Below are 23999 nucleotides of genomic sequence, written 5' to 3'. Positions count from 1 at the left end.
AAAGGCTGAACATGCCCAAAGGAAAGGCTGAACCTGCCCAAAGGAAAGGCTGAACATGCCCAAGGGAAAGGCTGAACCTGCCCTAGGAAAAGGCTGAACCTGCCCTAGGAAAAGGCTGAACCTGCCCTAGGAAAAGGCTGAACCTGCCCAAAGGAAAGGCTGAACCTGCCCTAGGAAAAGGCTGAACCTCCCAAAAAGAAAGGCTGAACCTGCCCAAAGGAAAGGCTGAACCTGCCCAAGGGAAAGGCTGAATGTGCCCAAGGGAAAGGCTGAACCTGCCCAAGGGAAAGGCTGAATGTGCCCAAAGGAAAGGCTGAACCTGCCCAAGGGAGAGGCTGAACCTGCCCAAGGGAAAGGCTGAATGTGCCCAAAGGAAAAGGCTGAACCTGCCCAAGGGAAAGGCTGAACATGCCCAAAGGAAAGGCTGAACCTCTCCAAAGGAAAGGCTGAACCTCCCAAAAAGAAAGGCTGAACCTGCCCAAGGGAGAGGCTGAACATGCCCAAAGGAAAGGCTGAACATGCCCAAAGGAAAGGCTGAACATGCCCAAAGGAAAGGCTGAACCTCCCAAAAGGAAAGGCTGAACCTGCCCAAGGGAAAGGCTGAACCTGCCCAAGGGAAAGGCTGAACTTGCCCAAGGAAAGGCTGAACCTGCCCCAGGGAGAGGCTGCAGGTGGCAGAGCTCTCAGCAGCACCAGGCCTGGCACAAGGTGTGCTGCAGGTGTTGGCAGGCAGGGCTTCCCTGAGAAGCAGAGCAGGTCAGCCTACAAGCAGGCTGGAAATAAAGAAAACCTTGTAAGGGCACCTCTGGATCCATTTTATAGGAAAACAGCACATTTCCAGCTGCTGTCCATGCCAGGGAGCAGCAACTGAGAGACAAGTTCCTGTAGTTCTCATCAGCCTGTGAATCAATTATTTATAGGAAGAAGGTTCAGCATATAATCATTGAAAGCTGTCAACTTCCAGCCCACACAGAGCTTCCTCTGTGGACAGGCTGCTGGTCTGTGAGCCAGGGACTCCTCACCCCTCATGTCACAGGATTAAATGAGCAGCTGTGACACGAGGGGATCCATTACACTACAGCCACAATGAGCACTGGCACCCCAAGGCACTAACAGCACTCAGCAACATCGGGCAAAAGCCACAGGAACACAGCAAATGCAGCCCAGCATCCTTCCTAAAGGAAAAATACGGTGGTGAAAGGGCATTGGGAAAGATGTAACAGGGCTGGCACATGGAGCAGCTGGGGAAGGAGACTCTGACAAGGCTCTGTGGGGCCAGCCTGTCGAAGGCAAGGCAAGCACAGCACTCAAGCACCAGCCCAGTGCTCTCCTACCCCCACAGCAAAGCCTCTGTAGGGATCAACAGCTCTCAGCCACTCACCTGCACACCCCCAATGCTCTCCATTAGGAGACTCTGCCTTTGTGCTTCCCAGGCTGTGGCAAAGCCTCCCCTAATAGTTAAGAGCAGCACAAGCAGCTTGCAGAGAGGATGGAGATTGCTGAGGCTCTGCAGCTCCCGAGGGTGGGAGCAATCCTCGAGTGCCACAATCATCAGGCAGTGGGAGCACGCCAAGAGCAGGGCAGACAGAGGCTGAAAATGAGCAGGCTTCACACTCCCAGGTACTGCAGGAAACGTGCTCATCCTCAGCTCACCAGCACTCCTTGAGCACAGCCAGAATGAGGTCTGAACATTAAAAACACACCAGAGCGCTGCTCCCAGTCTGCTGGAGGGAATAAAGGGAGGGGGATGTCTGATGGGGAGGAGAGGGCGCAGCACAGGCACCTCTGGAAGAGCCCTGCCTCTGCAGTTCAAGGTTAAACACCTCCTTTGCACTCATCTCTGAATCTGCCTCTCTTTAAAGCTGCACCAGGTAATTAGAATCATTATAACTATTATTAGACCATAATATTATTATAGCATTTTTGCTACACTTGACATCTGTTGGCTGATAGATTTAACCGGTACATAAGAAATAACTGTGCCGAGATTTCTTGCAAATGAGCACCAACACGGAAGACATTAAAGCATTCTGCATTCAAAAAGTTAATTTTATGGAAGGACACTTGAAATAAAAATTCTAAAATTAGGTTAAACCTTTAAAACCTGCCGTTAAAGGAATTATTTGGGCTTTAAGTAGGCAACCATTTAAAAAACCCTGACTATTATTTAGATGCTGGAAGACATATATGTGGCTTGGTATCTCCTTCAGATCAACATATGCATCTTTTTCCCATCTACTCCAGAGATTTCTAAATCATCCTTCCATCTTCCTTTCCCTCTCTCTGCAGCAGGCACTTGAATTATTTGGGCAGAGTCTGACTGCACAGGGAACCAGTATAATCAGGGCTCTTACAACCTGCTGTCTGCAAATCCTATAGAATTATCAGCAAACACACATCCAGAATAAAATACTGCTTCCTGCAGCCCATGAAGCCCAAAGGGCTTTGCAAACTAGACTTGGGATGCAATTTATCCACCACTGAGATTCAGCTGTAATCCAGAGTGGAACACAACCTTTCCATCCATATATTTAACTACAGCACACAGCCCCCTGGAGAAAAGTGAGGAAGAATCCAACAGAAGCCATAGGAAGGTTTTAGGGAGACTGAATTTTCTCCCCTGGAACTGAAATTAGGTCAGGGCATCCACCAAGTTGGACACAATGATACTTGTAGGTGCCTTCCAACTCAGAATATTCCATGATTCCATGACTTTTCCATCAGCCACAGACCAATACAGGAGAACAAAGAGGGGACAGCATCTCCATCCTGTTGATGGTGTCCCTGAAGCACAGCTGGATTGAACAGCTGGGTACCACAAGTTACCAGCCAGCAGAGCAGGAAGACATGAACACCCTGTGTTGTCCTTAAATTCGGTGGGGCCCAAATTTCACCCCACAGTTACGCCCATGTGCAAAGAAAGATGGAACAGCACTTCAGAAAAGGACCAATTCTTGAACCTCAGGCAGCTGAGCCCAGCAGCTTAGTACTCACAGAACTCAGGGAGGGTAGAGTTGGGCAGAGATGTTTGCTCCAGTGAAATCTATTTCAGCTCTTCCTTAAGCTGTTGGCACTGAGGTGACAGCAGAGGCCTGGTGCAGTGAGGTGTCCTGCAACCACACCCACCATGACACAATATTTACAAATAAAAATGAGTGTCATTAATCTCTCCTCCAGAACAAGTAGTTTTATCTTTTCCAGAGAAGAGCAACCACGCAAGGAACTTGGAGTTGCTTGAGGAGAAAAATGCATTTTTGCTACCTTAGCCACATACAGACAAGTCCAACTCTCACTGAGGAGAGACCTATGGAGAGAAAAGGGGAACAGGAGATGCTGGACACAACTTCCCCCACGCACAGCCCATTGCTGAGGCAGCTCTGAGTGGGAAGCAGGGCTGAGGATTGTCTCCGAGCTGTGCCAGCTCCAGCAAGTGTCAGCAAGAAGCCCCAGGTGAACAAAGTTCATGAAAGCTCTTAAAAATCACCTCAGCCTTCAGAAGGAGAGCACAATCCTCCCCTACAGAGACCTGCCCATCACACCTCTGACCAGCACAAAGCAGGTTTTTCACTCTATCCATCTGATGCTTTCAATAGCCAGAGGAGCTGGGTCTGGGCAAGCTCACCTTCATGAGGCCCAGTGCTCATTAATAAGAAAAAAAAAGACCAACCAAAGCAACTCAACCCCACACACTTGAGGGGTAGCCATCAGCAATTCCCTGTCACCACAAGAGAAATCCTTGTGTATGAGCCCTGGGAGCTCAGCCCAGGTCTGCTTCTGTTCAACCTTTCCATTAATAGTTTGAACAATGAAGAGAAAGCACTTTTATAAAACCTGAAAGGATGCCCAGGAGTTAAGAGCTGGAGGCACTCTGGAGGTCATGATCGGAATTGATAAACTGAAGAAAAGTTCCCAAAACACCCACAAATCAATAGAAAGAAAAGCAAGGAAAACAATGCAAAGAAGTGCACTTGGAAACAGCACAAACAGAGATCAAGCACACAAACAGAGTCCAGGGGAAAGTTCTCCAGACAGAGGGAACCTGGGGAAAACTGGGGACCAGACCAAATGTGCCAGTGCTGTGACACCACAGCTCCAAAGAGCTGAACTCCCCTCTGTGATCCAGGAACATAAAATACCCAGTTCTGGGCTCCATGCTGGGTATCAGCTCTGAGGTACAGACAAACCAGAGGGTCTGGGCAGCCAGCAGAGCAGTCAGCAGTGTAAAACATGCTGCCCCACACCAGCTGTGGAGGGGTTTCTCCATTCTTGCTCCCTCCAGGGCCAGTCCCAGCTCTCAGATTTTAACAGAGTTTACTCACAAGGACAACCAGCCACAGGACTCCTCGCTCTATGAAGGTAAGAGACAAACTGGCTGCTCAGTTTGCTGCAAGGACAAGTTAGATGGGCTGTCAGGCTCTGAGAGTGGGATTCCATCAGGGCCCAGAGGGAACTGGACCCTGTCCACATCTGCACTACTACCCACCACTGTCCAGCCTGGAGCCAAGCATCTCTCACCGGGCTCAGGACAGGGGCATGGACAAGGAGGCTGTTCCAGCCCTGTATTTCCTTTTAGCATCCTCCATCTGGCTACTCCTACAGCAGTGACAAAGCCAAATGAACAGCCTTCTCTTCCCCAAAATACAACAGAGCTCCTCATCCTGCTGAGGGGCACCCACACAACACAGAGCCAGCACTGCTGTGACCGTTTCCATTCACGCCTTCCTTATCCCTCACTAACACAGCTCATCAAGCCTCATTTGCCACCTGCTGCTGCAGCAGAGAAGCCAGCAGAGAATGGGATGCTGCCCTGGGGAAGGGCATGGTTTCCCAGCTTCCCTCCTCCCCTTCCACCCCACTGACCTCTGCAATGCCTGAAGCCCACAGGGGTCATCACCCAGCCCTGCCCACCCCAGACACCTTAATTTGAGGGGACAGTTGTTAAAAGCCATTGCCACAAGGTGTTACAAAGCAGAACACAGCTGAACACAGCAGAACCACAGCTGCACCAAACCCAACCAGCTTGGGAGATACCCAGCGAGGGGGCAAAAGCTACAAATCTCATGCAAAAGCAGGGCTTAGCTCTCAGGAACATTTCACATTTCCCAAAGACTCAGAGGGATTTGGGGTTTTGCTGAGCCGCCTGGTGAACCACAGCCAGAATGGATCTCACGGTGAGCAGGCGCCGTCTCCCTTGGCAGGGCTGCTTCCCAGAGATCCCCAGCCTTGTGTCACTTCCCACTGCAGGTGCTAAGAATATCTGCGTGCTCATAAAAAATAGCAACCAGCTATTGAGAACTTATCAACAAAGTGCTCGACAAATCTTAATTAAAGCTGATTCACCTCGCTCACGAGCCTAAGTGGAGCGTTATTTCTCAGAGGAGAACGCTGAGCGTAAGAGCTGAGGTGGGTTACAAAAGCCACGGGGGGAGTCAGTAGCACAGAGGATTAGCACACGGAAAGGCTGACTATTATCCCTAAATTTATCCCAGTAATCCACTGCCTCACAAATTCTCAAGGTATGGCTGCTGTGCATTCAACCCCATCTGCTCAACCCAAGCAGAAGCAGAGACAGGTGTGGGGATGCCGGAGTATTCCAGGTGTTTTATTGCTCAGGCTAAAGGAATTCTTCACTGTAAAAATGAAGAAGGTGGTGGCAGTAGCACCAGCCCTGCTCTTGTGCTGCTTCAGGACAACACTGAGCATTCAAAGGCTGTTCTGACAGTTCATCAGGAATTGTTTCCAGCTGATTTCTTACCAAGAATCATATTTGTATCCCTTCAAATTTAGTAAATACATGGTCACACAGACAGCAGCCTCCAGGAACACTGCTGCTCTCACCTCTGGGAGCTGAACTCCTACACTGAAGTTTCTGGGACAGTATTTTGGATACTTCCACCACAGAAATACCCTAGAGGCTGCTGAAAAACTAAGTGGATCAGGCTGGGTCATTTTAAGGCATGATTGGGGGAAAGAAAAGACAGAAACTTAGAAGTGCATCCCTTAACAGTGCTACTCCCAGAGAACAAATTGATTCAAATGATGACAGGGAGCAGGAGCACTGCAGCAGCACGTTCGGTAAATGACAGGGCGTGCCATCATCTCCTAACATCCTCTGGACACTTATCTGCACTTAAAAGGCTCCTGCCGGGCTGTGCACGGACCAGCCTCTTCCACAGACAGCTCCACCACAGAAATGCCTCTGCAGATCACCCTCCTTTGGCAGGCACACTGAGCAACACCAGCGCAGGCAGCTCTGCCTCTGCGCTGCACTCGGACTGGGTTAGTTCTAGCAGAGAAACACTGCAGAATAAATAACTTAACCTTAAGAAATTGTGTCTATAGAACTTGGTGTAAACCCAGACCCTCCTGAAGGTGGGCAGCATCAGAGTTCAGTCAAAGCTCACTCCTAATGCAAGTGGTTGAATGCAAGTTCAACCACTGAACTTAAACATTTTAAGGCAACATTCCAAACAGTGTTTATATACAAAATCCCATTTGCTCAGCGTTCTCTTCCTGGCCTTGTGGAATGCATCGTTTCACCAGTTCTCCTGCCAGAAAACCATATGCAGGCTTGTACCAAAACAATTAAACCAGTTTTAAAATTCAGACCTCGTGTTACAGAGCGCACACCCTGAAGAAACATCCATTTTAATATCCCAGAGCTACTTCAATTTTTCCAGCGCGTTTTTATTCCACAGCAGCCTGGGCACACAGTAGGCCAGAGGTCACGCAGCCTCGTGCTCCAGGCAGGATCCAAACTGTGCCTTTTGGGGGAAACTCACGTGTAAGATTTTTGTTTAAAACCCCTGAGTGTAAGGGACCCCTGCTCTGCCCCGACTGTGTGCCTTAGTGCCCCTCACAGGGCACGCGTTTGCTGCAGCACTCCAGCGGCACAGGCTGCCTGTCCTGCCGGGCCTGCCGAGCCTTCGGGGCCGCACACGCAACGTCCCCAACGGCCCGGCCACAGCCAATGAGGGGAACCGGGCCGGCGGGCAGCCTCCACCCGGCAAGGCCTTACCGCCGGGTCCGCTCGCGCGAGGGCAAAGCAGGGAGGCAGCAGTCGGTACCCCCGGGCCGGGACCAGGGCTCCGTCCCGGATCGGAGTTCCCGTCCTGGATCGGAGTCCCCGACCCGGAGCTATGCCCCGGCCCTCACGGGCCGCCAGCACCACCGCCCCCTGCTACCCCCCCACCCCGACTCACCGCTCCGCACTGCGCACGCGCCGCCCGGCCTCAGCCGCCCCGCCCCGGCCCTGCTCTAGCCAATCAGCGCCGTCCTTGCACGAGCTCCTGCCATTGGCCCCGCCCCTGGCCCCGCCCCACTCACTCAGCACGGCCCCATTCTTGGCCACACCCCCTAACCTGTGCCTGTCTGTCAGCACAGCCCTTGGTCCCGCCCCCTCATTCTGGCCCCGCCCCCTGATCCTGGCCCCGCCTGTGCCCTGTGAGGCGGCCGTGGGGGCGCTGTCTTGGCCCCGCCGTGTCCCGGGCTGGATTCGCCGGGCTGAGCCTGAGCCTGAGCCTGAGCCTGAGCCTGAGCCTGAGCCTGAGCCTGAGTCTGAGCCTGAGCCGTGTCCCGGGCTGGGTTCGCCGGGCTGAGCCGTGTCCCGGGTCGGGCCCCGGCAGCCGGAGCTGCGCTGGGAGGGCAGGAGCCTCCCTGGCTGTGGGAACGGCGTGTCCCGGGCAGCAGCCCCGTCCTGGAGGATCTGTCCCTCAGGAGGGGACAGACGGGACTGCCTGCTTTGGTGCGCCTCTGTGCATCGTGTTAGGTTGGACTAATGGAGGAATTTCTCTGTGGAAAGCGGGGTCAGGCCTCGGCAGGGGCTGCCCAGGGAGGTGATGGAGTCCCCTGCCCTGGAGATGTCCAAGGGCTGGAGGTGGCACCCAGTGCTCTGGGCTGGGGACAAGGTGGGAATATCTGGGATGGGTGCCTGGGATCAGGAGGGAATATTTGCAATGATCTGGAGATGTTGGCTTTACACATCACATCGTCCCTGCCACAGGCTACTTCAGCACCCCCTTTATTTTTCACAGGTTTTGAGGAAGGTAGTGAGGTTTCAGGTAAACACAAGGGTGTAAATTCTCAGTCTTGGCACCCCTGGTTGATGCTGAAATGAGGTGAGAAAGTCAGAGAAGGCACAGGGAGCTCACTGGTCCCCTCACCTCATTCACTCAAAGCACTCTGCTGATTAAAATCATGCCAAAGCATTTCCCACCCCTCTCCCAACTGCAACTGAGTGATGGAATTGCAGAGATGATGGAAAATCATCCACGAGCTGTGCAGCCCTGCCTGGTGAGGGCTGGGCTGTGGCTGAGGAACAGGCCATGGGATCCACTGCACAGCAGCGTGCCAGCCCCAAAATTAAACCTGCAATGCTTAATCATCTAGTGAAAGATGCTCAGTGACATCAGGGGGACCTGTCCCTGGGCCACTGTCCCCACAGCTCTGCTCACCCATGCTGTGTTTCACTGCTGGCACCCACAGAGATCCTGGAGGCAGGAGATTGACTGTAAGCAAATCTCAGCTCTCCTTGCCAGTAATTGAATATTTTCAATCTTTCCAGGTTGGTTGTAAACATCTCAAAAACATAATCTGGAATCAAATCCCTCAAAGCCTGTCAGGAGTGCACCAGAGCTTTATAGATGTTTATGATTTTTGTTGAGGTTTATAGTTTCTCAGGCAGCTACGTGATTGCTGCCTGGGTGTAACTCCTGGCTTTTGGATGGGGGAAGTACTGCTGTACTTCATCCTCTTCCTCCTCCTTTTGGGCTCCACACACCTAGCCAAGCCTGGCAGCCAGGCAGGGCTGATCTCTCTGCTTGCAGCCCAGGAGCCAAATGTCATCTGGGGCACTGGGAAGAGGATTTTCCCCCTGCTTGTCTCAGGCTGCTGCACACCAGGCACTTTGGGAAGCCTCACTGAGATGCTCAGTCCATCCAGAGAGGAGCACTGCTGCATCCCTGGGCAATGCCAACCAAATGCCACATCTGAAAATGCTCCCACATCTAAGAGATAAGAAAATACACTCTGCATGTATTACCTTCTGTATCTGGAGTTCCTCTCTCTGGTCTGATAGGATGGAGGGCTTTTTCAAAAGGTATTAGAGAAGATGGGTGTAAGAGAGTAATTTGGGACTGGGAGTAATTTTTCATCAGTATACTTAAAGACAATCACAGCACTAGGAGGGAGGCCTAATTGTGGAGTTGTGTAATTAGTTTTTATGTCACTGCAATTATTCTGTTGGCTACATATAAAGAACATGGGAAAATGCAGCACTTAATTTTAAATCAAGACTTGATTCTCTTTTAGTAGGTAATTGATGTTGATCACATCACTTAGCAGCAACTATAAAATGTGCTATTTAGATTGTAAAAGGATGGAGAAAAGGACTGAGCAGATAGGTAATTGATGAATCGCGGGCAGCGTTGGTGGGAGGCAGCAGGAATCCTTCAGCTGCCTCTGCCTGCAGCTGCTCCTGGGCTTCCTCAGTGCCCAGGGCTTTAACAGGCACTGAGCCCCTGCCCCAGTCCCACAGCATTGCTCTGTCCTGGACAGCAGTGGAATGGGGCGGCTGCTTTTCATGGAATTGATCCCTCGTGGTTAAACCCCTTCCTTTAAGGAATCCAGGTTTTCTTCATGGAGTTGATCCTTCCTGATTAAACTCCTTCTTTTAAGGAATCCAGATTTTCTTCATGGAGTTGATCCTTCCTGATTAAACCCCTTCTTTTAAGGAATCCAGATTTTCTTCATGGAATTGATCCCTCCGGGGAAAACCCCTTCCTTTAAGGAATCCAGATGTTCCTCTGGCAAAGATGTGTGGGTTTGTTCCCAGGACTGCCATATGCTCATCTGGAGCCACCAGGCTCCTCTCCTCTCAAGGCTGTTTGGCTGCTCCAGTGGCTCAGTTGTGGCCATGTGTCCCAAATTTGGTCACAACAGCTAAACACTCCCAGATACATAACTGGACATTCAAGTCCCCAAGCAAAATTAAATTACAAGGTGCCAATGCTGTGAAGCCTCACAGTGCTGCCCTTGACAGGTAACTTAGTTTTTGGTGATGGGTTCATACTAAAAGTACCTGCAAGTAGTTTTGGTTGGGGTAAGACCCAGAGACAAGGCCCACAGCAAGGCACAGACATCCAGAGGGTTCAGTTGCCCTTTTCCCTCTGGAAGGATGCCAGGATGAGCATGAGAGGTGTCTCTCCTGGGTACAAAGCAAACTGCACAGGCTGCAGGAGACTCTTGAGTTCACATTTCCAGGTGGCAGGTCCAGGCTTTGCACTTGCACCAAAACAGATGGATTTGTGGCCAGACAAGCCACTGCATAGAGTCCTACCAGCATTTTTAAGTGAAACAATTTTCCCCTCCATCCTTTCCTTCCCCTGAACATTTTTGTGTGCTGTAGCAAAATATGAGATGGAATTTGGGCTCCAGTGGGTGTAATTGCTGAACAGCCTGCCCCGGCCAGCCTCACCGCTGCCAGAGCGCTGCCCACAGCCACTTTCCTGCTGACACAATAAAATGCATTTTTACAGCCCAAGACATGAGTCATGACCCAGCCTGAGTTCAGAGCAGAGCATTTTTGAAGTACTTGTGACTCCAAAGAGGCCAGAGGGGAACCCTGGGCTTGAGATAGGATAGCATCACAGCTGCAGAGTTTCCCCAGCCACTTTTAAAAATGCTTTTTCTCACCCATTTTGTGTGCTGGGACATGAAGACTATTGTAGGACCTGTTCTGCCATGTCAGCATCAACCTCTCTGAATTGCTGTGAGGATCAGATGGGTCCATCTTGCAGTCTCTTATCACCACCAGCACAAATCCTATTTCATTCACTGCCAAAAAGAGACTCATCCTAAGGCTTTTGCCATCAGTCCCGCGGGGGCTCTGGAGCCATAAGTGGGATGTGATAAGCCTGGGGCCATCCCTGCAATAATAGAAAGGCTCTGCCGGCGGGGGTGCAGCTCGGGGTTCATGGGTGAGCTGCTGCCCATGCAGCCCTGGCACAGCTTGGGCTCAGCACCTGCCGGGTGACAGCCCCTGACGGTCCCTGTGCCGTGTCCCCAGGACAGCTCTGTCCTGGCACTAAGGGCTCAGCACCCGCCGGGTGACAGCCCCTGACAGTCCCTGTGCCGTGTCCCTAGGACAGAACAGCTCTGTCCTGGCACTAAAGGCTCAGCACCCGCTGGGTGACAGCCCCTGACGGTCCCTGTGCCATGTCCCCAGGACAGAACAGCTCTGTCCTGGCACTAAGGGCTCAGCGCCCACCGGGTGACAGCCCCTGACGGTCCCTGTGCCGTGTCCCCAGCACAGCTCTGTCCCCGTGGGAGCTGTGCCAGGGTGAGAGGGGCGATGCCAGGGGGCTGCCGCCCTTTACCCCCGTTATTAACAGCGCCGCTCGGCACCGACAGGTTCTTCACCGCACACAGAGCCCCCGGGCTGCCCTCGCTCGCTCCCGCCTGGTTAAATTTGGATTAAATCAGCGAAGCCAACACAGTGATAATTCCCAGTACTCTTCTCCGGAGCCGGGCACAAATGAGGGGAAAGCAGAGATGAGAATAAAGCCTGGAGTGAGGGCTCAGGGACCTGCAGGTACAGGAGGGGTTGTGAAGGGAAACTCACGTTTTCAGTGCCATTAGCTCAGCTGTGACCAGGCAGGGACAGCGACCCTAGGGACACTTTTCTAGAAGCCATCATGCCAGATGACCTGGGCAGGGGCCTTTATGGGTGCTCAAGCAGGGATTTGAGTGAAAAAGGCAGCAAGGGGAGAGTTCAATCCCCTGTCTCCTCCCCATGGAACAGAGCCCGGTCACAGACACACAGTCCTGGTTATCCACCAGCAAAGTCAGACCCCCTTGGCCTGGAGCAGTCAGTCCCTCCCAGGGCTGAAGGTTTCAGATCACTGGACAGCCGTGGGCAGCACCATCCCTGCCTCTCTGGCTGCCTGCCCTAGGAGCCACATCCCGGCTGCCACCTCCTTGTCGCTGCATTTGAAGCACGTCCGCATCACAGCACACACGGGCTCAGGAGCAGGGGCAGGGACAATCGATAAAACACCTCCCCTAAGGTGGAAATGAGACCACCCATCTCAGCAGTGTCACACCACTAAAGGAGAGGGGATGGTTATGAGCCATTATTCCCTGCACAAATGGGCTTTAAATCATCATCCATCACCAGCTGTTGCAGTGTGCTGTAATGTCCCATTTTAGACTTCCAGGTCACCTCCCAGGTGTGCCTATATCTCTTTCCCCTCGCCCCCTTGCTGAGTGAGTCCTGTCAATCAGGCTTAACATTCCAGCAAGGTGTTGTGTGGTTGGTCAAGTTCAAATGATGCCCCTTAGGCCCAGTGGTCATTGGCCTGTCTAGGTGTCATCCCCCCTGAGACCCTGCCCCTCTCACCTGCTTGGTGGCTCACCTGTCCCCTCCCCTCCCCCTGCCCCAAGACCTTAAAAGGTGAATCAGGCCATGGGGTCGCCATTTCTGTTGGGCCTGTTCCCAAGATTCAGACCTCTGTAACCATGGAATAAACCTCTGGATATGAAACCCTCCAGCAGAATTCTCTCCTTTTTCTCTTCACCATTGCCTGAAGCTTTCCTCCTGAGGTAAACGGAGTTCCTAACAAGCCTGGACTTGTTTAGTGCCCAGCTGCAACCACCAGCAAGCTAAAGGTGTCTCTGGGGTGATACACCACAGCTGCCGCCTTTGGCCCAGCAGCGAGGGTCAGACTGGCCCAGGCACAATCTAACTGGTAATATTGGGATTCATATTCCAATAACCACCACCCAGCACTGGACGTTCCAAAGGTGTCCAGCAAATCTTTTGTGGCTCCTTTCCACCATGGCATGGGTGACCACAGTTCCCATCACCTGGAGATCCTCACGAAGCCCCCACACCCACACTCTGCTGCTGCTCTGGGAAGAAATCAGCCCTGTCAAACATCAGCAAGACCAAACATGCTGCTTTGGGGTCTCAGATCCATCTCCCTGGGGTGGGATCACAGGAGGGCAGGGCTCCCCAGCTGCCCCACTCCTCCTGGTCTGGCAGGGGAATTGGGTTTTTATGGAGCAGCAGTGCAGGAATTGAAAGCCTTTTTCCTTCTGGAAGCCCTCGAGGCTGCCAGTCTCAGCTGAGCCGCCGCTTGCCAACAGTTTTTCATTTCTTCTCTGTTTCATCTAAACTTTCCATTGGGTTCCTCATCCATCTGAGCTGCAATGATAAATATGGAAATAAAGAGGCATTTACAGCCCCTCTCTTGGGCTGGTTCTGGGTATAAACAAGCTGTGCTCACAGCATCCTCCTCTCCACAGTGCTGGTTTGGGAGTAGCAGGGTCTGCCCAAGACTAAGTGGGCTGAAGGATTTGGGGGAAATCCCTGGGTCACTGTGGGGAGAAAACTACAGCAAAAGGAATGGGGCAAGCAAGGCCCACAGGGACTTCTGTAAAGGACTAGAAGGGAAAGAGCAACAGCTGAAGAGCTGGATGTGCAAAGTATGAAGAAAGGCTTTAATTTGCACAGAATCTTTTAATCCATTAATCACAGGGACATTTGTATGAAAACCTCCCTCTCATTTAACACTATCTCAGGTTTGCCCAAGAAGGTAATAACTGTTTGGCAGGGGAGTGGGAGGGGCCAGGTGGGACAGGCAAAGGCCATGGGCTTGTTTCCAGGGAGAGAAGATCAGCCATTAACAGTGTGGAACCAGCACAGGGATGAGCAGCCATGAAAAGCACTGGACACGGCAGCCCAGGAGTCACAGTGGCACTGGGGACACCAGTCCCCTGAAAGAAGATGCCCCAGTGCCTCTTGGCTCTTTGGAGGCTGCCTGCAAAGGCTGGACAAACTTGCCTGGGTGCCTGGAATAGAGGGTTTGGGGGTTTAAGAGCAGACTCTGACATCTTCCCTTCCCCTCCACCACAGTCATTTCCTCTTCATTCATGCTGCTCCAGTGCTCCTTTCCTTGCCCCACAGAGCTGGATTGTGAGGATCATCCTGGAGGCAGGGGGAAGCTCTGGCAGCATAGCATGGACTGATCCATCCCCTGATCTTCACCTGATGCTTCTCTCAGGTTTCACCTGTTCTGCTTTAATCCCACATTCTTTCCCAGCAAATCCGGCCTTGCACCAGACCAGCCAAAGCCTCCTTGTGTCCCATGATGGTCCCACAGACCTCAGAATTCCCTGTCAGCCAGTGGGTAAACATAATATCTACAAACCCAGCTGCCTTCCTGGAGCTGTTACCTGTGTTTCTCAAGGGAGGAAAACAGGAAAAATTAGTATGCGGCTTCTTCCTCGAGAAATCAATGCGATCTCAACTCACTGTGAAGTTCCCTGACTGTTAGAGATGCTGCACTGGTAAAAACTAACCCTCAGAGGAGAAAGGGTGGGAAAGAAAGAAAGAAAAATAAATTCCAGTGACTAGACAAGTCTAAAATGTTGCAGAAGGCTAAACTACCAGGGCTGGGGCTTGTTTGGAAGTCCCAGAGTAGAGAGGGCTGTGCAGTCCAGCTGTTTATCACCCCACCAAGAATCAGCTGTAATTGTTAATTCTAATTAGAGCTGTTGGGTAAAAATGTAATCAAGAGTCTCCATTAGGAAAAAAAAAAAGACATTTCATCTAAATTAAAAATTTTGTTTTTTAAGAAAGGGGGTAAACGTTGAAAATTTTGTAACAACTCATTTCAGCATTTTCAAGATGAAAAGGGATGTATTTTTGCTGTGAAATGCATCATCAATTCAAATGTGTTTTATCTTACAGTCTGAAGAGCAAAAAATAGTTTTCAAATCAAAGCAAAAATGGTATTTTTAGGCATTTTCTTTAAAAAAGCCTATCTGGAGGTTTCTGTCCTAATTAAGAATGATTATTGGTTTTCTTTTTTCCTTAATGGAATAAGCTGTTCCTAGTTAGCTCTGCTCTAAAACACTGGGTTGATGTTGATGTGCCCACCCATCTGTCCCCAGCACCTGACCCCAGGGCTGTGCTCACACCACCCCACTCTGCGTGTCAGCACTGCCTGAAATCCCTGGCATTTGAGTCAGGCTTTCTAAAACTCACAGAGCTAAAGCAAATTCAAATTCCTGCTGCCAGGAGCCGTGCTGGGGGACTGGAAGGACACAGGTGTGTTTGGTGGGCCTTGTGCAGGACTCAGTTCCTAAGGCAGGCTGATTGTGGTGCCCACGCTTCGGGCAAGGCAGCTGCAACCCCCCCTTGTATGTTTGACCCTGTGGTTGATGCCATGGCATTGCCACAGATCCCAGCAGGGTTTTGCATCCTGGGGGATCCTCTCCACAGGATTAGCAGATCACATTCATCACACTGAGACTGTGGCTTGGGATCTGGTAGATGAATAGCAGAGCTTGTGGTGTGTGATCTGTCCTCTGGCTAGGAGCACTGAAGGAAAGGACAGAAAAGATGGGGGTTAAATAGGAGCTGGGAGCAGAAGGGGACAGCAGGGAAGGAGACTGGGCCAAGGAGAAGCTCAGAAGGAGGAGAGGAGGGTGGAAGAGGAAGGGAGCAAAGCTCAAGGGCTCTGCCAGAGATGAAATGGAAAAAGAAATTGCTGCGCGGCAGTTTCAGCCCAGAACAGAGGGAGCTGCACGGGCTCCTCGGGCTGCCCGAGGGCATTTTGAACAACAAAAGCAGCAAGCTCTGACAGGGCCAGCAGACCCAGGTGGGAGTGAATGGACAGAGGGGCTGCAGGGTCCTGCCCAGCCACATCCAGAGTGGCACTGCCCTTGCTGCTGCTGCACCACCCCTCTGGCAGACTGATCCGGGTTATGTAACCTTTCCTGACTGCTCTTTCCTCCCGACCAAGTGAGGTTGCTGCTCCAGCTCCCTGTAAGGAGCAGCCTGAGCAGCCTCTCCTGAGCTGCCCTGAGGGACACAGCCAGCCCCAGCCTCTGGCACAGCTGAGCAGCAGATCCTGCCCCACTGCCACCCCCGGGGAGCTGTGCTGGCAGAGCTGGCACCCAGGACATGGCACCAAGCCCCAGTGGGAGGCTGCAGGCCCTTGGCCAGGGAAGGAGATGGTTCAATTATGGGTTCTTCCTGCAGGGAGCAACTGGTGGGTGAAGCCTGGAGCACCCACTCACACGTGGGAGCAGACACAGGGTAACACACTGCACCAGTGCTTTATGCACCTAACTCAAAATAAGCTTTCTTTTAAAAAACATATCTAAGAATAATGATTTTTCTCTCTCTTTTTTTTTTGTTGTTATTATTTTGAAGTTATAAATTATTGAAACAAATTATTCTCACTACTCTCCCAAATCATTCTCAGGCAAAGAAAAGGCAGTTCTACCTTCAATTCTGCTTTGTAACAAAATGAGTCAGATTCATTTTGCTCATGATTTGCCCTTGGCTCCCTTTGTCCATGTCTTAAACTACATCCTGGCTCGGTCTGATTAGCAGCGTGTCCTCGGAGGCAGAGGAGGCCCTGCAAGAGCCCGAGGTATTGCAGGTCAAGATTAAAGTGCTCTGCATGCCATTCACTGTCAAAGCTGTAACTGGCTTAACTCAGTGCAATTAGATGGCTCAGAGGTTACACAGTAACGGCAGCAGTGTTTCAGTGCAGCTGATTAAAGCACAGCCCTGGCGTTAAAGGATGTGATTAAAAGGCAGTGTCAGGGCTGAGACCTGGCAGAGGAGCTCAGCAGGCAGGGTTAAATCCACAGCTTCTTCTGGGGTTGGACACCCCAGGGCCTGGAAAAGATCTCCAAGTATCAGCTGAGCCAGCTCAGTTTTTAGGTCTGGAATGCCATCTTGTGATGGCAGTGGGGAAGTGGAAATGGCCCCTCTGTGGAGTCAGAGGAGATGATGGAATTACAGAATGGGTTGGGTCAGAAGAGATCATAAAAATAATTTTATTCCTCCCCCTGCCGTGGTAGGGACACCTTCCACTGCCCCAGGCTGCTCCAGCCCCAGTGTCCAGCCTGGCCTTGGGCACTGCCAGGGATCCAGGGGCAGCCACAGCTGCTCTGGGCACCCTGTGCCAGGGCCTGCTCCCCCTCACAGGGAACAATTCCTTCTCAATATCCCATCCATCCCTGCCCCTGGCAGTGGGAGCCATTCTCTGTGTCCTGCCCCTCCATCCCTTGTCCCCAGTCCCTTTCCAGCTCTCCTGGAGCCCCTTCAGGCCCTGGCAGGGGCTCTGAGCTCTCCCTGGAGCTTCTCCTCTCCAGGTGAGCACCCCCAGCTCTCCCAGCCGGGCTCCAGAGGGGCTCCAGCCCTGGGAGCATCTCTGTGGCCTCTCTGGACTTGCTCCAACAGCTCCATATCCTTCTGATGCAGGAGCAGCTCTGCAGGGGGATCTCACAAGGGCAGAGTAGAGGGGGACTATCCCCCCCTCACCTGCTGCCCACTCCTCTGTGGGTGCAGCCTAGCACAGGGGAGTTTCTGGGCTGCCACTGTTGGCTCATGTCCAGCTTTTCATCCATGATATCCTCCAAGTCCTTCTTTGCTGGTCAATGAGCTCTTCTCCCAGTCTGTGCTCATGTGTGGGGTATCCCTGACCTGGGTGCAGCACCTCAAAGAGGAAAAGGCACCATCGAGGCCATGGCTGCCCTGCCACCTCTGCTGTGTGGGAGCCAAGCAAGGCTGGTGTCACTCACACCCATGAGGTGTCATCATCACCGTCCCCAGCCATGACAGACACTAGGGGGATAAAAGTTCTTCTCAGCAGAGCCTGAATATGCTTGGCCATGGGGCTAGAGTGACCACCATGGTAAATGATGATGTACAACCACAAATCTTTTCTTCCATAGGTTTACTGAATTTTCTTCCTCTTCTCACGGTACTACTCTGTCTTTTTCTCCAGCGACTGGCAGTGTGGCCAAATGGTGTTGAGCCAAAATCTGACTGGTACAGAAGGATCACAGTACCAGCCCTGCAGTGCCAGAGGTGAGCAGTGATGTGGGGCAGGCAGCGAGCCCTGGGCACAGGTGTGTTCAGGGCTGAGGTGACAGTAAAGGATCTCTCTTGCTGCCACAGAAGCTGCAGACATCAGCTACATGGGGGATGTCCCACCCCAGGCTTGGAGCACACGTCTTCTGAAGCACTACAGCTCCATGCCAGTGCAGATCTCTTGAGTGGATGTACTGTGCCAGCAGACAGTGCTCATGTCCTGGTTTAACCCATCCTGCTAATTTATGGGAGCAAAATCACTCAGATGTGATTCCTCCTTTATGCTGTAACTGAACATTCACTCGACAGAGGTTACCCAGGCTTCTGGAGCCTGTTGAGTTGCTTTGAACACAAGCTGCAGGGCTGTGCTGGGATGCAGGGAGCTCGGGGGAGGCTGTGTCTAGACTAGAGGAACTCTCCTGAAGGCTTGCTGGGCTTTTGTTTTGTAGTAACTCTTATCTCTAATCTGGCTTGGAACAAAGCATCTCAGTCCTTTCAGGCCCTGCCACAACACTTGCAGGAGAAAAGGAGGCTCTGTTTAGTGGTCAGCAAGCCAAGATGAACAACAGGGCTGCAACTAATGCAGAGAGCACATTCCTGTGACAGAAAAGGGCATCACTCCTATGGCAGAGCTGCTCTGCTGTGTTTCATCTGGTTTGATGCTTTTCACCCAAAGTTCACAAATGATGTGCAGGCCTTTGTTTGAGCCCCCCTCCATGGCCAGCAAGCAGAGGAAAAGCTGTGCACACAGAGGGAATCTATACTGGGAAGTGAGAGACTGGTCCTGGCACTGAGAGTTGCTGGGTTCTGGTATTTGGCATTCAGGAAGCTTTTGAAGTATCTCCCCAATCCTGCTGAAAATGTCTTATTAAAGAGACAAAGCATATTAATTTGGGCCCCATGCTGTGCTAATGAATTAAACAGTTATAAACTGAAGCTGAGGTTTAAGGTCTTGGCAGAGTCATCATCCATCCCTGTGTGGGCACGTGCCCTTGGCCATGGGCAGCGAGACCCCCAGGAACAAGAGCATGAAGGGTTCTGTGTCTGCTCTTACCTGTCCCTCCCCCAGACAGGTTTTGCTGTGCTGCACTGGGCATAGCTGGAAAACCTGTTCCTCACCAGGTTCATCAGTGACAGGGGAAGCACCGAGCTCCTTCTGCTCAGCACCAGCCTCTGTCCCTGCACGCAGCCGTGTCCTGGGCACAACCAGCCCAGAGCTTCTCAGGACAAGGCAGGATCAGGCTGAGCTGGGGAGGAGCACCCCACATCCAGGAAGAATAGCTGCCTGCCTTGGGCTGAAAATAGACCATGAAACATTTGAAGAAGACAGAGCTGGAGTGGATGATTGCCTGAGGCAAGGCGCAGCTCCAGCTGAGTTCACTGCTGAGCTCTGAGAGCATAAGCACATGAGGAGCATGGGGGAGGGATGCCAGGCTTTCTGGAAAGGCCTTCAAGCGTCTCAAAGGAGCACAAAGCCCAGAGAAAAACTTGCTTTGAATGGATCCCCAGCGAGGGAGTTACAGTTACACTGCTGTGCCCGGACATGGATACACAGAGCACTGGGCTGATGTTACAGCATCCAGTGGAGGTCAGGGAAGGTGTGGAACTGTGCTTCTCTCAGCAAGGCACTTGGCAGCACCACAACTTTTTCTCTGCTTATTTCAGTGCTGGATTTTTGTTGCTGGCAGCTGTTTCTGAGCTGACACTTCTACCTCCTGTGCCCGAAGTGAGACACATCAGGGGCAATCAGAGGCAGCTCACCAGCCCACTGCTTCCCATGAGCCGGCGCTTGAGTTCAGTTCTCCAGCTCCACCGATCGTGTTTCCTGCTCCGGCTCTGTCAGGGATGCTGGAAGCGTCCAAGGCCAGGTCGGACGGGGATTGGAGCAACCTGGGATAGTGGAAGATGTCCCTGCCCATGGCAGGGAGTGGGACGAGACGATGTTTAAAGTCCCTCCCTGTGCCTGATTATTGAGGGTTTTTCTCCGCCCCGGGGGGAGCGGCCGAAGCGAGCGGGGCGGTGCCTGTGGAATCACCTCGGCAGCGCGGAAAGACCTTTTCCTTTTCTGCCCTCGCCGCCGAGTGGGGATGAAGCGATTCTGGCGGGCCGGGCTCCTTCAGCTCGCCGCCATGAGGGCAAGGAGTGGCTCTGGCGGGCCGGGCTCCTTCAGCTCGCCGCCATGAGGGCCCGGAGCGGCTCGGGTGAACCGAGCTCTCTCGCCATGAGGGGCCACCGCCGCCATGAGGTGAGGGGGGATACGGGGCACGGGTGGCGGCGGCAGCGGGGCTGGAGACCGGGGCTCCGGGGAAGGAAGGCGCCACCTGAAATACTAATTTTCTCCTATTTAGCTGTTCCTGCCGGCCGCGAGCGCTGCAGCCCGCGGTGCCCGGGACTGGGGGTGTTGCTTGGCTGTGCAGTTCACCATTAATTCCTCAGTCTTTCCCTCGGTGTGCTGGCTTTTGTCCTCTGCCACAAGCCAGGCCGCTGCTATTGAGCTTTGTGAATGCAGATTGAACTAATGGCTTACTTGCGATGTTTCTGCTGTCCTCTCTTTAGGCCTTCAGCCCATGACCGATGGCGGTGATCCGCCCGAAGGAGGCCCCTGAGGTGCCCGGCCCCGTCGTGTGTGGAACCCCGAGCTGTGCTGGGCTGGGACAGCCGGGGAGGCGCTCCGGGAGGGCACTGGAGCCTGGGAGAGCAGATGTGAAGGGATGACCTGCCCGTGGGACACAGCGAAAGCTCTGGAGCCACGTGGGTGAGGTGTGACCATGAGCCAGGCAGGGGAAATCGGCAAAACTGTTTTGCTGTCTTAGAATTAACTAAAAGGCCTCTGCTGGCTCCTGTGCTAGCCTCAGGTCCTCAGGGTGGAAATAACGTGGTTTATCCAGAAGTAAGTTTAGCTTATCTATTCCTCTTGCTGGTTGAAGCCTTGATGAGAGTAGGCATTATCAGAAAAGTGCCTCCACGTTTTTTCTGCCCTGTAAACCCCCCAGTTTTGGGGTTTTTGTCTCCCAGCAGTAGTCAGCTGCTCGTGGCTGCTCAGTGCCTGTGCCAGTGTTATGCTGCTGGGAGAGAAAGGTGCTGCTGAGCTTTCCTGGCACCAGCGAGGCCGTCCTGGTGCTCAGTGGTGCCAGGTTTTGGCAGCACTCTGCATGCCTGAGAGTGGAGTAACTCCTGCCCGTGGAGTTAAAGCCTAGATTGGATGCAGACAACACACAGAAAATTAAAAAAATTCTGTTGCAGATATTTTAATGTGCATCTTTCATATAAAAATGAATGTCAGTTAATTGACTGGTCAGTGCTAAGGGTTAAATAGGAGTCCTCTTTTCAACTTTCTTTATTGGGTTTTTATTACAGGTAAATTGTTGGTGTGGGGCTTCCTGGAGCAGCAGGAGTGGTCAGAAGTAAAGCTGTCGATGCTGCTTTGAAGAGCCTTGTTTGAAAGGTGAAGATGGAAACCTGGAGCCCACAGTTTAAACGGGGCAGCTGGAGAATTTGTTTTCAGAATGTGGATGTAGGAATTGGAAACATTAAAGGTGGTTGGGGGCAAGGTATAACAAGAATTCTGTGTACAATTTATTGTTAATCTCCTCTCATTGCTTGTTGGAAATACATTTTTACATGACCTCAATTAAATGTATTTATATTTAAGCTTGCTCAGTTTGCTTTTCATTATCTTACAAGGCTGTTGGGTGCAGCAGAATTTTAGAATAGAGACTGGAGAGGTTGTAGTGAGGCACCAGCTCTCATCCCTAGGCCTGGGGGGAAGTGAGCCCACAAAGGAAGGTTGGAAAAGGCTGATGAATATGTAAAATACATCAGAACTGGTGGGAGGAGCAAGATAACCCACAGGGCTTCAGACAAAAATGGTATTTAAATGCAAAAGTTGGAACAAAAGGAGTGTTTTGCTCTCCAGATAAGAGTTGGATCCCTTTGGATTCCCTGCAGTCTTCCAGGAAACCCTGGGTTTGTGAAATAATCCAGACTCCTTAAATGTCCCTGACACTGTTAGTTTAGCCATGAGCCCTTCTGCCAGCTGAATATCCAGAGCTTTGAATGGACAGTTTTTGTACTGCACATGGGAATACTTGTTAAAATACTAACCATTGGGGAATAAAGGTTTTTCCTGGTTCAAGCCTGAGTTCTATTGTTTCTGTAGAACAAATCCTGCCTGCAAAACTAATCAGGGGTTTCCCCATGGATTTATGTTGTGCCCGGCAATTTTCCTCTTTCTCAGGGCTGGGCACCTGATGCCCTTACAGTGGGGGGTCCTGCCTACTGGCAGCCAAGGAACACTGACTGTGTCAGGGCTCTGCTGCTGGAGCAGATGTTCCCAAAAGTGGCAACAAAATGGGGAATATGGGCTCTTCCCAATATCCCATCCATCCCTGCCCCTGGCAGGGGGAGCCATTCCCTGTGTCCTGTCCCTCCATCCCTTGTCAATTGTCTCTCTCCAGGTTTCCTGGGGCTCCTTCAGGCCCTGCCAGGCCACCCTGAGCTCCCCCCAAAGCTTCTCCTGTGCAGGTGAACAATGGCAGCTGTGCCAGCCTTTCCTCCCAGCAGAGCTGCTCCATCCCTGGGATCATCCTGGAGCCTCCTCTGGCCCGGCCCCAGCAGCTCCAGCTCCTGCCTGTGCTGGGGCAGCTCTGCAGGTGGGGTCTCTGAACACAGGGGCACAGGTGATGCCTCAGGTTTCAGCTTTTATATGTTTCAGGTTTATTCTGCTTTAGTGTGTAAGTCTGAGCTTCATATTATGGGATGGTGAGCTCTCTGAACAGAGCGGGGAGACAAAACAATTCCTTCTCGAGCTGAGGACCAGGAACAAATGATCCAAATCTCAGGCCCAAGAGCATAAATGCTGTGGGCTGGAGAGAGAAAAACAAGAAGAATGGGGCTGCATGGGCTAAAGCTGGAATTGGACAATTAGCTCCAATATGCAAATGGACCAAGAGAGACCCCGTGACCTGTTGTCCATTTAGTGCCCATTTTGGGTTGTGCTGCCCAAGGTGGATCTATTTGAGGCCTCTTAATAAATCCCTACTTTATTCTTTAGCTCAGTCTAGTCTCTGTTTTAGGTCAGCCCTCACAAGGCATCACAGGGACAGAACCCCCCCTGCCCTGCTGCCAATGCTGGGGCTCATGGGGTGTGGTCTGGGTTCTGGGGCATGTCCAGCTTCCAGCTTTGTGCAAAACTGGGAAATAAAAATTAGGGATGTCCTGAAGGTTCTGCAGTGGTCAGCACGGGCTCTGGAGCTCAGGGTGTCCCCTGTGCAGGAAGGGGACAGTGAGCATCGTGCAGCTCCTTCTGCAGCACACAGCTGAGCAGTAAAGTTCAGAATGAGTCACCTTGGACCTGCTCTGGTGCCCCGAGTGCAGGACAGCAAAGGGAATTGGCAGAGAACCCATGAGGTCCAAGACTGGCAGTGAAATAAAGCCAGGAAATGGAGCAGGACCTGCATTCGTTCTTGCGAAATGACAACGTGATTTATGGTTCTGTTCAGGAGAACCATACATTTTGCAATCCATATATGACTTCTGCTAGGCAAAAGTGGCTGGATTGCTTTACATTTGCTCTGCTTTTACTGCTCTGCAGCAACACAGCACAGGAAGATTGTTAACTGAGATTTATGGGCTTGTTTTTGAGCACTTCATTGTTTTTTTACCTTGAGCTTGTTAAGAGCTGGATTTCTTGTGATTGTTCTCTGAGCATTTCCATGTTATTTCAACACATATATTGTGCCACTTCCATTTTTTAAAAATACCTTGTGTTGTTGTTTCATTGTGCTCTCCAGCCACTTACAGAGAAGAAAAGTCAGCCTGTGACGAATTGAAGAGGCAGATTTTTCCTTTCCCCTGGAGCTTTCCCTGAATTCACGTACACACCCTCACCTTCCTAAAGCTGCTGGAGCACAGCCGTTTCCAGGCTGATGGAGAGACCGGTTCTTTGGCCACAAAATTAAATAGGGAGAAAGATGTTGAATTTGGAATTACTACGGAGTAAATCCAAATTACGAATAGTACTCGAGGGGTTGTACGAGTTCTTTGGTGACAGCTCACGGGTTTCAGGAGGGCAGCGGCACAGGGACCTCTCCTCATCCAGCAC

General features: G+C 51.8%; 1 protein-coding gene, 1 long non-coding RNA gene and 1 other non-coding gene across 4 annotated transcripts in view; 2 read left to right on the top strand and 1 right to left on the bottom strand.

The window, feature by feature from the left end:
• Positions 1-7313, bottom strand: part of SIL1 (SIL1 nucleotide exchange factor) — a 411179-nt gene extending 403866 nt beyond the window's left edge. The window contains exon 1 of one of the 2 annotated variants that reach the window (XM_074552116.1): positions 7203-7313. The gene's annotated coding sequence lies outside the window, so the exon portion shown is untranslated. Of the gene's footprint in view, positions 1-7018; positions 7178-7202 lie in introns of those variants that run through there. The other variant, XM_074552117.1, reaches the window with a different exon arrangement.
• Positions 7314-19906: 12593 nt separating this feature from the next.
• LOC102069609 (uncharacterized) lies at positions 19907-21547 on the top strand. The gene is made up of 3 exons (XR_012582790.1): positions 19907-20141; positions 20453-20656; positions 21254-21547. It is a non-coding gene; the product is annotated as an uncharacterized LOC102069609 (long non-coding RNA).
• On the top strand, positions 20907-21109 carry LOC113460513 (small nucleolar RNA SNORA74). The gene has a single exon (XR_003382378.1). It is a non-coding gene; the product is annotated as a small nucleolar RNA SNORA74 (small nucleolar RNA).
• Positions 21548-23999: the final 2452 nt, after the last annotated feature.

The sequence above is a fragment of the Zonotrichia albicollis genome, chromosome 15 (assembly GCF_047830755.1).
Source record: "Zonotrichia albicollis isolate bZonAlb1 chromosome 15, bZonAlb1.hap1, whole genome shotgun sequence".
Lineage (NCBI taxonomy): Eukaryota > Metazoa > Chordata > Aves > Passeriformes > Passerellidae > Zonotrichia > Zonotrichia albicollis.
Note: the sequence above shows the minus strand (reverse complement) of the source record. Positions and strands in the feature narration are given on the sequence as shown.